This window comes from Hevea brasiliensis, chromosome 8, assembly GCF_030052815.1.
Source record: "Hevea brasiliensis isolate MT/VB/25A 57/8 chromosome 8, ASM3005281v1, whole genome shotgun sequence".
Lineage (NCBI taxonomy): Eukaryota > Viridiplantae > Streptophyta > Magnoliopsida > Malpighiales > Euphorbiaceae > Hevea > Hevea brasiliensis.
The window spans coordinates 11410123-11425206 of NC_079500.1; positions in this window are offsets into that span (position 1 = coordinate 11410123).

The window sequence follows — 15084 nt, forward strand, 5'->3', positions numbered from 1 at the left end:
GATTTCATTTTATACGCCTAGGTTATTTCGTCTATTTTATCAATTAGGTAAACGACACTTAGGTAAACGACACTGAACTCTTTAATTCTGGGAAAAATTCATCTTTTTTAAGTGCAAGTAAAGTTTAAAATAACTCTTTATATATTTAAAATAGCAATAGAGATATTTTAATAATCTTCATATTTATTATATTATATTTTGTACCATATTATCTTTTCAAACATATTAATGATAAAAATCATATAGTACGATATGATACATTAATAAATTATATTGCACTCAATTCAAATACAATGTTAGTTTTTATTCTTTTAAAACCCAATTAAAATGTTCTTATATTTTAAAAAATCAAACTCTTTAATCCTTTAGTTAAATTTATGTGAAAGAAAATATTAATTAACTTGTTTAAACCTTAATTAGAGAGATTAAATAGTATGAATAATTAAAATTATGAGAATTAAATAATATAAATAATTAAAATTACAAGGGCTAAAATAAATAATTAAAATTTTAGGAACTAAACAGTATAATATCAAAGACTAAAATAAGTTAACATACATTTTGGATTAAAGAATTTGATTTAAAATATAAAAATATTTTAATTGAATTTTAAAAAAATAAAAAGACTTCTCTCAATTATATTCATTGGATCTCATAGTATGTGAATATGAAATCTATATATTAACTATTTCAATACACGTTCTTGCTTTTTATTAATTAACAAATGTGAAAATTCAAGAGATCACTGTGATAGTTACGTACCCAACGCCATTCGTAAATAAATAAAACTTTGACTAATTATTCTAATCATATTCTGACGTCTTCTCTAATTAGTTCATTGCTTGGTTGGTAATATGAACATGTCCTACCGATTGAGATGACTTTATTTCATCTCGGTTTGATTTTTTATATCAATATAATAACTAAATAATGTTTCTATTTAGGAATATAATAAAAGACAGTGACAGATTGTCCAATACTTCATCTCATTGAGTGTCACTTTGGATTAGATGATAGGTCCATCATTATAAAATTGGGTTAAATCAAAGACGTCAACAGATAATCTCGGACTATGATCATTATACTCAGGAAGTCCTCATTTTTTATTTTTTAAAAATTCTCTTTCTCCAATAAGATCAAATCATGGCCAACCTGCCTTTTTTCATATATCTAAATTAATATAAATCTAGCAATTCAGCACGATGGCACCTATTGAAGATTTATTATTATTAACAGCAACGAGTAAAATATTTGTAAAAATTATGATTTTAAACTTAATTATTACTCTTAATTTCTGAACTCGTTCAAATCATATAAAATTTTATTTTTATTTATTTGAATTTGATTATTATTATTTAAAAAATATATAATTTATTTAATTTTATATATTTTGATTACTAATTTATATAAAATTTTTTCATCAATAATCTATATTTTAAAATTAATAATTCTATAAAATATTAAAATTCTATTTGTTTAAAATATAATATATAAAAGTTTATAAATATTATTATAAAAATAAATATTTAATATATAATTAATTATTTATATAAATGAATTCGAATAATAATTTTTCAACATATAAAACTTAAACCCAATATCAGTATTATTTCTCAAATTCAAAATTATTCTAAACCTGATTACATGTTATCCAAATTTATTTTATTATAATTCGATCGAATCAGAGTTGAGTATCTATAAATACTCTATCCGTTGTCATCTCAATTTTTTTTATACAACTTGAGTCAATATTGACTCAAATATTAAATTATATAAGTCCACAATTAATAGTTTATTTATTATAATTTGGAATTGAAAATTTAATTGAATCCTGAACTTGGTTTCATCAGCTGTATGTGTGTTCACATTGAAATTATTCATTTCATTACATATATTTTTATTAGGAATGTGTATTTTTAGGTTATAACTTAATAATTAAATTGACTTAATGAAATTTAATTTTTTTTAATAAAAGTAAATTTAATTTGATTTAATTTTTCGTTAATAATTTCTGCAATTTTCACCTTTTAGTCGATTTTGTAATCAAAATGATTGAAATAATTAAATTTTTATTAATTAATATATTAATTATAATTTTATTAATAATATTTTATTTTTAATATTAATAATAAATTATATTTTTTATTTTTTATAAATAAAAAATAATTATAAATATATTTTTATTAATAATTAATTAATTATTAATATAAAATATATATTATATTTTTTAATTACTTCAATTAAACTGATAAATAACTGAATATTTTAAATTTTAGTGAAATTTAATTTTCTTTTTATTTTAATTCGATCCGATGATTAAAATTTTGATTTAATTTTAGGATGGAGTCAAAAAAATTTTCTTAAAAGGCTACGTGCTTTTAAATATTATTAATTGATTCACTTAATTTTATAAATTATTTTATAATATATATATATATATATATATATATATATATATATTATTTATAATATTTTAATATTTTAAATGATATATAAAAATTTGTGATATTTTACCTTGAAATTCTAAATGCTTTTAATGGAGAGTTTTGCTATTAATAAAGATTAAATATTTAATATTACTTAAATAATGCATAATTTTTTAGCACTCATATCAATCTTATTGGTTTTACATAATCGCTATTTAACAATAGAGATATCTACACTCAAAATATAAATGCATTTTGTAAATAATAATTTAATAATTAATGTAATTACAATTTTACTTGGCCCATGAAAATTTTACACAATTTAAAATCTTATATATATTTTTTTTAAATCAGAGAAAAAAAAATAAAAGCATAAATTTTGCATTATATTGGGAGATACATATTCATTATTAGTTACTTACATAATTTTCTTTTTGTGGATATGATTATATGATTACATAATTTTATAAAATTTTCGGAATTTGCATTTTAAATGGCAGAAAATCTTATTAATTATACAATAGAAATTATATTTTTATAACTATTTTCTACAATCTCCCTTACAACAGTCAAAATACTAATTCTCTTAATTATACTATCCAGTGATATAGTGTTATGCTAGTTTTTAGAGGTTAAATAAGTGATTTATGAAAAATTACTACTTATAACTTTTAGAAATTAAGTGGTCATTTTGACTAGAGATAATAATATAATACTACTTATTCTAAACTTATTTATATAAATAATTAATTAAATATAAAATATATATTTTATAATAATATTTATAAATTTTTATATATTTTTTAATATAAATTATTAAAAACAAATATTTTTAAGTAAATTATTAATTAAAATATGTAAAATTAAATGACATCAAATATTTTTTGATAATAATAATTGAGTTTAAGATATGTATAAATAATTGAGAATAAATTTTAATTAAAATAAATTTAATTATTGAAAATATTGATAAGATCAGATTTAGATATTGTGATTTTTATCGGTAGGGCTGTTGCCATCCCTTGCCCAATCAAATAGCATCTAAATAAAGTGTAATAATGAAACAAACAAGCACTATAATAATAAGTCATAATTAATAAAACAAACAAGCACTATAATAATAAAATTAATAAATTTTAATATTATGAATTAATTATTTTATTTTTATAATTAATTAATGGTGTTTAAAATAATTTTATATACACATCAATTATTCACTTCTTTTCATAGTCTAAAAACATATGCCTAGATCTTTAAATAGTAATAATGAAAGTAAATATATTAATTGATTTGTTTAGATGTAAATCAGCTATTAGCTGTATTGAATAGTTAAATAATTTTTTTTTTAAAGGATTGGATTGACACTAAAAATTTAAAATTGAGATTAAAAATTAATATTAATAAAAAATTAAATAATATTTTAATAAAATATTGAAATTAATATAAATATATAAAATATTAAAAATAAGATATATAAAAAGTTGTATAGACTTTTAAAAGTAACAAATATTGAAGAGGTAAATAGTAGTTTAAAAAAATACTAAATTTTGTAGATAAATTGTAATTTCAATAACCTTTAGGTGTCACACCTTACCCCTTTGTAAGGCATAACATGATCCCGTAGAATACCTAATGAACTACCGCACTTCGCCTATCGATAACTCATTAAGTACCTTATAAGGGATTTTAAAACAATTTTCTTATTTTTGATAAGTGGTGAACATTTTCTAATAAGTATTTAAAACATTTAGTTAATATTAAAACTAGTTAATATTTTTGGTCCATTTTAGTTATCCGCAAATTTTATAAAAATTTTGACAGAGTTTCCTCTGTATTTTGAGAAAACCGTTCTTCGAATACCTGTAAAAAGCACTTCTAAAAATTTTTCTCAACAGCTGCTTCAATTTAATACTCAATCTCAATCAATTTCTTAAATTCACAAGTTCAATAATTCCTTCAAAATTCTGTCCATCAATATAATTTATTCATATTCCATTCAAGATAAACAATTTATATATTCATCATACTAAAATTTACATTCAGAAAGTCCAAACTAAAATTTATTACAACTTTTATACAAACTTTGTACAAGCTGCTCAAGACCCATGTACATGTCCATACATTTATGTGCAATATATACATCAAAAGAAATATTTACAGTTAGGGTATAAATTATACCCGAAAACTTTAGGCTGGTAGCTTCTCACACCTCAGCAGCTCAGTCTGCTGCTCCTCTAATCTCTGTATCTGCGACAGCAATAAAAGCTATCGCTGAGTACTAGGACTCAGTGGTGCACAATATACTAAAACAATCTTTATGCAAAACTTAAAGCACATTCATTCAAAAATTTAGCTAAACATGAAAATTAAATACAATAATGCATTGTGAGATTTTACATATAAACCAAGTTCATTTCAAAGTATCAAAACACATTTCATAAAACCCACAGTTAGATCATGCCATTCGAAACAAATAGAATCTCAATAGCCAGAGGCTAAGAGAAATCACATGAATCTCAATAGCCAGAGGCTAAAGAGAAATCATATCACAAGGCTAGCTAGCTCAAATATATGGATATCCATTCACATCCTCTTCTACTGGCACACCTCAACACTTCTCCAGAGAATGAATCAAAATTCGAAACTAATTACCCCCACTAGTCGTGCTAGTGAGGTGTTCAAATATGTGGTCATGACATTGTGGTTTCAAAACTTATCTTAACAATTTGCTAAACATTGTCTTTTCAAATATACATAATAACTTTCAACAATTTAGATCAAATATCATAAGAATGCCATAATCCAATATTTCATATTATTCAAAACGATATGCAAAAGATGATTATAAAAGTATATGTTGTGCACAAACCTCAAACGAGTCGCCTGTTGGCCTTGACTCGACTCCTCGGGTTCTGTCCCGGTATTCTTTTTCACTGAAACACGAAATTTTCCAATGTTTCAGTACTAAAACATAAAATAAATCCAAAATAAACTTAACTTCACATTTACCTAGCTCTAACGTGTTAAATTCGACGTTCTCGAAATTTTGTGTTTCGGGTTACTATTTACTGCACTATTCAAGTCAAATTATTGACTTTCTAAGGCTTAATAGGTATGGGAACTCCAACTTCACCCACATACCACATTTTGGTCACCAAACTTGTTGGTTTTGGTCATTTGTTTAAAGCTTAGGTCATTTTGGCAAAATTGCCAATTTTCGGTTTTGGTTCTCCGAAGTTGCACTATTCCATTGGTCGATCTACTGTTGGAATTTAATAAAACTTCCTTCATAGAAAATGTTCCTTATTGTCTTAAGTGTATTCTCATTTTTGGATCACCTCAATCGGAGTTTTGTAGCTCAAGTTATAGCCAAAATAAATTTACTGTTCACGTGCACTGTTCATGCTGCAATTTTGGGTTCTGGCATATTTTGATCCAACTTTGGTCAATAATTTGATCAAGTTAAGTTCATAATTTGGTCTCACTTTCTTCATATGAAATGTTCTACTATGTCTTAGGTTTCCATCGGTTCAAGAATCGCCTAAATCCGAGTTTTCTAGAGAGAGTTATAGCTATCCAAACATTACTGCCCAAATGAAAATCTGCAGAGTTGCAGGTTTGATAACTCAACTTTGCTCAATAATTTGAATGGGTTAATGGCATAATTTGGGGTGATGTTCTTCATGAAAGTTTTAGATCTATATCTCCTCTAACCCCTGGCCAAATTTTAGGTCAATTTGACCTGTCTAACTCGAGTTATGACCAAATGAACAGTTGTTCATTTGATTAGTTTAGTGCAGTGGCAGCCTGCTATCATTTCACTTTGGTCAATTGTTTCACCAAGTTTTGGTCAGTTTTTGGCCATGGTTCCTTAATGAAAATTGTGCTCTTTTATGTCTATTTTCATCTCCAATTGGTGGCATATCCATTAGGCTTGTAAAATTTGAGTTTTGGTCCTTCAAAGTAGGTTTGGTCATGCTGCCAGCAGCATGACCATTGACCTACGAATTTGGTTTAATTTCCTACCATTCCCACACAATTCATTTGGTCATAATTGACCACTATTTCACTTCACAATAGGTCAAACATGCCATTTATGCATTTCTCCAAATTTTGGTTCACAAACCCTAACATTCAACCCTAATTTACTAAATTATTGTATTTAACTACATTTATGCATCCCTATCCTACTACCATACTCCTACAAACTTACTAACACCTTTAATTCATTCAAAATACATCAAACTTTCCTACATCCATGGCTGGCCGAAATTTCAATAATGGTCCCTCACAATTTTTTTTCTTTTTCATTTCTTTAGTTTCTAGTTAATTAGGCTAATAACACAACTAATTCAACAAAAGAAATCAAAGTTAATCTTCTAACCTTAGTGCAGAATTTCTTTCCTTCAAACTTCTTCCTTTCTTCTTTTTTTTTTTGTTGTCAAGTCCTCTATCAAGGCTTGAAATCAAGGTTTAATATTGGAGGTTTAACTTTCTATGGTGGAATTAGGGATTTGATCAAGCTCAAAATGAGCTTTAATTGAGGTTTTGGGTGAGGGAGAGGGAAGATGAAGGTGAGGCGGCAACTTGATGGAAAGAAGACCAAATAATGTTTTTTTTTTCATTTCTTTTCTTTATTTATTTTGGTTGGTGGAAGACCATAAAATCCCATTTTAATAATTCACTTAATTAATTTGTTTATGACATCATTCATGATGTCATCAACTTTGACTTTTCCATCTTCTTTTTTTTTTTTTTTTTCTATTAGTTCTTTAATTTAATTCTCGATTCCGAAATTTTCTTTTCTCCGATTTTATTTGACAGTTAGGTCAGGAGTCAGCTCTCGGGGTCAATTGACCAAATTGTCCCTCGCCGGTTCATCCCGGTTTGCAAATAATCCAATATTTCTTCCGGCTTCCTGACCTAATTATTTGACTGGCTTAACAGTTCTTTTTCGTGATTTTCTCTTTTCCACTATGTTCATAAGGGTCCTAAGGACCGCAACGTCACTTTTTACGGTTCGAAATTTGAGTTTAAAATGACTTCGCAGTCGTTCCCGAGGAGGTCACTCATCGCTGTGACTCTCGGCTCGTTTAACCTCTTATGTTCTGTTTTTCTTGTTTATACTTAACTAATTAAACATTACTAATTATTTGTGTTTTTGGCTTCTCAAGTTGTCTTAAGTATGGTTCTAATCCCCTTAATTGTCCGGACCGACACCGGTCACCGGAACAGCGAAAATCTACCAGGCTATGCAATGGGGTGTTACAATTCTCCCCCCCTTAAATAAATTTCGTCTCGAAATTTTACCTGGTATCAATCTCTGAATAGCTATGGATGTTGTCTCCTCATGTCCTCCTCTCGTTCCCAAGTAGCTTCCTAACTTGAATGATGGTTCCACAGCACTTTTACCAATGGTATCTGCTTGTTCCGTAGCTGCTTCACCTCATAAGCCAGAATCTCATGGGTTCTTCTTCATATGTGAGGTCTGGATTCACTTCAATTTCCTCTACTGGTAGTACATGAGATGGGTCTGATTGATACCTCCTCAACATAGACACATGGAAGACGTTATGTATCTTCTCCAACTCTGGAGGTAGTGCCAAACGATATGCTAAAGGACCCACTCTTTCCAGAACCTCATATGGCCCAATGAAACGAGGACTCAGTTTCCCCTTTCTGCCGAATCTCATAATTCTCTTCCAAGGAGAAACTTTGAGGAAAACTTTCTCACCCACTGCATACTCAATATCCCTTCTTTTTAAATCAATGTAGGACTTCTGCCGGTCTGATGCAGTCTTAAGTCGATCTCTGATCACCCTGATTTTCTCTTCAGTCTGTTGAACAATTTCGGGTCCGATCATCTTTCTTTCACCCACGTCATCCCAACACAACGTGGTTCTACATTTTCTGCCATACAAAGCTTCATATGGAGGCATCCCAATGCTTGATTGGTAGCTGTTGTTGTAAGCAAACTCAATCAAAGGCAAGTGTGTATCCCAACTATCCTCAAACTCAATCACACAAGCCCGTAGCATGTCCTCCAAGATCTGAATTACCCTCTCAGACTGGCCATCTGTCTGTGGGTGGAATGCAGTACTGAAGTTCAATCTAGTTCCTAGGGCTCTCTGAAGACTACCCCAGAATCTAGAAGTGAACCTAGGATCTCTGTCTGACACGATGGATACCGCACTCCATGCGCCTCACAATCTCATCAAGTATAACTTGGCCAATCTTTCTAAATCGTAGTCCATCCGAATCGCGTAAAATGAGCAGATTTAGTCGATCACAACAATGACCCAAACTGCATCATGACTCTTCTGTGTCCTCGGAAGTCCCATCACAAAATCCATCGTTATTCTCTCCCATTTCCACTCTGGTACTGGTAGTGGATGTAACAACTCAGCGGGTACTTGATGCTCTGCCTTCACTTGTTGACAAGTTAGGCATTTGGATACAAACTTTGCCACATCTCTTTTCATACCCATCCACCAGTAATGCTCCTTTCCTCTATACATTTTTGTGCCACCAGGGTGCATGGCAAAAGGAGACTCATGTGCTTCCTTCAAAATGATCTGTCTCAAATCAACATCATTAGGAACACACATTCTGCCCTGGTGTAGCAATAGACCATCATCTCTGATTGAGAACTCTAGTTTCTTACCCTGCTGGATTTCTTCCATCAGCTTCTGATACTTCTGATCATTCTGAGCAGCCATTCTAATCTGATCAATCAACACTGGCTGTACATGCCATGCAACTGCTGTCTGCCCATCATCACTAATCTCTAAGCTGGCATGTAATGATCTCAACTCATGTACCAAAGGCAAAGGAGTAATCCGTAGACTTGCCTAAGTTTTGCGACTTAAGGCATCAGCCACAACATTAGCTTTCCCTGGCTGATAGTCTATCAGACAATCATAGTCTTTTATCAACTCTAACCATCTCCTCTGTCTCAAATTCAGCTCTTTCTGGGTGCCCAAATACTTCAAACTCTTATGATCTGTATAGATGTAACACTTTTCCCCATATAAATAATGTCTCCAGATCTTAAGAGCAAACACAATGGCTGCAAGCTCCAAATCATGTGTTGGATAATTCCTCTCATGCGGTTTCAGCTGGCGTGATGCATAGGCAATGACATTTCGATCTTGCATCAACACACAACCTAACCCATTATGAGAAGCATCGCTGTAGACTGTATATTCTTTACCCGGTGTAGGTAAAGTCAAGACTGGAGCTTTAGTCAAACATCTCTTCAATTCATCAAAACTCTGCTGGCATTTATCCGTCCACTGAAATTTTACATCTTTTCTAAGCAGCTTGGTCAATGGAGATGCCAACATGGAAAATCCCTTCACAAATCTACGGTAGTATCGGCTAAACCAGAAAACTACGAATCTCGTGACATTTCGGGTGGCCTCCAGTAAGGACTTCAATCTTACTTGGATCTACCTTGATGCCCTCTTCTGATACTACATGCCCCAAGAAAGATATTTCTTTCAGCCAAAATTCGCACTTCGACAATTTGGCATATAGCTGTTTCTCCCTCAAAGTCTGCAGTACAATCCGCAGATGTCTATCATGCTCTTCTGCATTCCTCGAATAGACCAATATATCATCTATGAATACCACAACAAACTGGTCGAGGTATGGTCTGAAAATGGTGTTCATCAGATCCATAAAAGCAGCCGGGGCATTAGTTAACCCGAATGGCATAACTAGGAACTCATAATGGCCATAACAGGTTCTAAAGGCAGTTTTAGGAATACTTTGCTCTTGTACCTTCAGCTGATAATAACCTGATCTCAGGTCAATTTTGGAGAACACAGCTGCACCCCTCAACTAATCAAACAAGGCATCAATGCGGGGCAATGTATATCTATTCTTTATTGTCACCTTATTCAACTGTCGATAATCAATATATAAGTGGAGAGTGCCATATTTCTTCTTAACAAACAGCACTAGCGCTCCCCAAGGTGACACACTAGGGTGGATAAAGCCTTTGTCAAGCAACTCTTGCAACTGCACTTTCAACTCTTTCAATTCTGCAAGTGCCATTCTATATGGCGTTATGGAGATTGGGTCCACACCAGGCATAACATCAATCTCAAACTGCACTTCTCTTTCTGGAGGTAATCCTGGCAATTCTTCAGGAAACACATCCGGAAAGTCACGTACCGTAGGGATGTCCCTTAGTGCTGGACTCCCCACTTGGGTGTCTATCACATGTGCCAAGTATGCTTCACACCCCTTTCTGATCATTCTTCTGGCTAGTGCAGCCGAAATAATGTTTGATGGCAGTAAATGCCTCTCCCCGTGTATTACCACATCACCGTACAAAGGGAGACCAAAAGTGACTGTCTTCAGTCTACAGTCAATCATGGCGTGATGCCTGGCTAACCAATCCATGCCCAAGATGATATCATACTCTCTGAAGGGCATTTCAATCAAGTCTGACAGGAAAACATGTCCTTGGATCACCAAAGGACAGTCTCTATAAATTATGTTAACCCGGACCTCTTGTCCTAACGGACTAGTTACTAGCACTTCAAAACCCATTTGTACACATGGAACAGCAAGTGAACTGACTATGCTAGCACTAACATATGAATGGGTTGAACCCGGATCAAACAATACAAATACTTCTTGATCAGAGATAGAGAATGTACCAGCTACCACATCAGAAGTCTCAGCCTCTTCTCGCTGTCTCATTGTATAGACTCTGGCTGAAGCACTTCCTTGTGCTGATTGACCAACTGTACCATGACTGCCTGAAGCAGTGCCTCTACCTCTACCTCTTCCTCTGCCAAATGACTGTGAACCTCTGGGAGCAGGACTCTGAATAGATCCTTCAGCAGTAGTAGGAGCTGGATCATATCTCGGAGCACTAGTACAGTCTTTAGCTATATGGCCCTTGCCTCCACAGTTAAAGCAGGCTCCAGTGGCCCAATAACACTCCCCCCCATGAATCTTGCCACAAGTCTCCCGGTATGCGAGAATGTGAACCCACTCATTGCTGCCGACTGACCTAGGGGGTCTCTGTCCAGAGAATCGGCCCCTATCAAATCTTCCACCTCGACCCCTGCTAGGTCCACTAAACTTCTTTTTCTTTCTAGAGGTAGCACCAGAACTCTGTTCAACTGATTTTTCCCCCTTGTCTTTTTCTGATTTCTCAGCTTTTTCCTTCACTGGGGTTGCTTTTCCTTCAACTCTTTCCAGTTCAAGTGCTTGGGACATAAGTTCTGAGAAGTTACTGTGTCTAAATCCCACAACTTGCATCCTTATGCTGGGCTTCAAACCCGTCTCAAATCTCTTGCATCTTGCTTTGCTGGTAGTAAGGAGACTCTCAGCATAATGACTCAGGCGGGAGAACTCCCTCTCATACTCTGCCACTGATCGATTTCCTTGTTTCAAACTCAAAAATTCTTGCAACTTCTGATCAACATATGCATCTGGGATGTATTTCTGTCTGAACTCTCTAATGAAGTCATCCTGTGTCAAGATGGTGGTTCAAAGGCCGTGGGGATGGTCTTCCACCAGTCATACGCATCCCCTTGCAGTAGAGACACATAATACTCAAATTTTAGTTCATCTTGGCAGTGCAGTTTCTTAAACACTCTGTCCATTCTTTCAAGCCATTGCTCTGCCTCTAAAGGGTCCACTGTACCCTTGAATTCTGCAGCCCCATACTTCAATAACTTGTCATACTGTCTGGCTGGAGGCAATGGTTGTGCCACAGGTGGTTGTGGTGGAGCTTGAGCAGGCATACCCCCAGCCATTTGTTGAAACATCGCAGCCATCTGCTGTGCGAATTGTGCAGGGAACTGCGGCATTTGTGGGGCTGGTGCTACTGACCCACTGACATTCGGTAAAGTTGGGGCTTCCCCTTGTGCCTTAGCTTCAACAGACTGCTCAACTGAGCGATCCCCTTCTTCCATTTCAATCTGAAGTTAGGGTATCTCCTGAATAAGTAACACAAGGAGATTTCCCTCCGTTAGTTCATATTCATGATGTAATGCACTGTATGTAACAATTATGGACATTGAGCAGTTGTACTTAACAAAGAAAAACACAAATTCGCAAGTTAAAACATACTTTAAAATTTTGCTCTGATACCACTAAAACATGTCACACCTTACCCCTTTGTAAGGCATAACATGATCCCGTAGAATACCTAATGAACTACCGCACTTCGCCTACCGATAACTCATTAAGTACCCTACAAGGGATTTTAAAACAATTTTCTTATTTTTGATAAGTGGTGAGCATTTTCTAATAAGTATTTAAAACATTTAGTTAATATTAAAACTAGTTAATATTTTTGGTCCATTTTAGTTATCCGCAATTTTTATAAAAATTTTGACAGAGTTTCCTCTGTATTTTGAGAAAACCATTCTTCGAATACCTGTAAAAAGAACTTCTAAAAAATTTTTCTCAACAGCTGCTTCAATTTAATACTCAATCTCAATCAATTTCTCAAATTCACAAGTTCAATAATTCCTTCAAAATACTGTCCATCAATATCATTTATTCATATTCCATTCAACATAAACAATTTATATATTCATCATACTAAAATTTACATTCAGAAAGTCCAAACTAAAATTTATTACAACTTTTATACAAACTTTGTACAAGCTGCTCAAGACTCATGTACATGTCCATACATTTATGTGCAATATATACATCAAAAGAAATATTTACAGTTAGGGTATAAATTATACCCGAAAACTTTAGGCTGGTAGCTTCTCACACCTCAGCAGCTCAGTCTGCTGCTCCTCTAGTCTCTGTATCTGCGACAGCAATAAAAGCTATCGCTGAGTACTAGGACTCAGTGGTGCACAATATACTAAAACAATCTTTATGCAAAACTTAAAGCACATTCATTCAAAAATTTGGCTAAACATGAAAATTAAATACAATCATGCATTGTGAGATTTTATATATAAACCAAGTTCATTTCAAAGTATCAAAACACATTTCATAAAACCCACAGTTAGATCATGCCATTCGAAACAAATAGAATCTTAATAGCCAGAGGCTAAGAGAAATCACATGAATCTCAATAGCCAGAGCCTAAAGAGAAATCATATCACAAGGCTAGCTAGCTCAAATATATGGATATCCATTCACATTCTCTTCTACTGGCACACCTCAACACTTCTCCAGAGAATGAATCAAAATTCGAAACTAATTACCCCCACTAGTCGTGCTAGTGAGGTGTTCAAATATGTGGTCATGACACTGTGGTTTCAAAACTTATCTTAACAATTTGCTAAACATTGTCTTTTCAAATATACATAGTAACTTTCAACAATTTAGATCAAACATCATAAGAATGCCATAATCCAATATTTCACATTATTCAAAATGATATGCAAAAGATGATTATAAAAGTATATGTTGTGCACAAACCTCAAACGAGTCGCCTGTTGGCCTTGACTCGACTCCTCGGGTTCTGTCCCGGTATTCTTTTCCACTGAAACACGAAATTTTCCAATGTTTCAGTACTAAAACTTAAAATAAATCCAAAATAAACTTAACTTCACATTTACCTAGCTCTAACGTGTTAAATTCGACGTTCTCGAAATTTTGTGTTTCGAGTTACTATTCACTGCACTATTCAAGTCAAATTATTGACTTTCTAAGGCTTAATAGGTATGAGAACTCCAACTTCACCCACATACCACATTTTGGTCACCAAACTTGTTGGTTTTGGTCATTTGTTTAAAGCTTAGGTCATTTTGGCAAAATTGCCAATTTTCGGTTTTGGTTCTCCGAAGTTGCACTATTCCATTGGTCGATCTACTGCTGGAATTTAACAAAACTTCCTTCATAGAAAATGTTCCTTATTGTCTTAAGTGTATTCTCATTTTTGGATCACCTCAATCGGAGTTTTGTAGCTCAAGTTATGGCCAAAATAAGTTTACTGTTCACGTGCACTGTTCATGCTGCAATTTTGGGTTCTGGCAGATTTTGATCCAACTTTGGTCAATAATTTGATCAAGTTATGTTCATAATTTGGTCTCAATTTCTTCATATGAAATGTTCTACTATGTCTTAGGTTTCCATCGGTTCAAGAATCGCCTAAATCCGAGTTTTCTAGAGAGAGTTATAGCTATCCAAACATTACTGCCCAAATGAAAATCTGCAGAGTTGCAGGTTTGATAACTCAACTTTGCTCAATAATTTGAATGGGTTAATGGCATAATTTGGGGTGATGTTCTTCATGAAAGTTTTAGATCTATATCTCCTCTAACCCCTGGCCAAATTTCAGGTCAATTTGACCTGTCTAACTCGAGTTATGACCAAATGAACAGTTACTGTTCATTTGGTCAGTTTAGTGCAATGGCAGCCTGCTATCATTTCACTTTGGTCAATTGTTTCACCAAGTTTTGGTTAGTTTTTTGCCATGGTTCCTTAATAAAAATTGTGCTCTTTTATGTCTATTTTCATCTCCAATTGGTGGCATATCCATTAGGCTTGTAAAATTTGAGTTTTGGTCCTTCAAAGTAGGTTTGGTCATGCTGCCAGCAGCATGACCATTGACCTACGAATTTGGTTTAATTTCCTACCATTCCCACACAATTCATTTGGTCATAATTGACCACTATTTCACTTCACAATAGGTCAAACATGCCATTTATGCATTTCT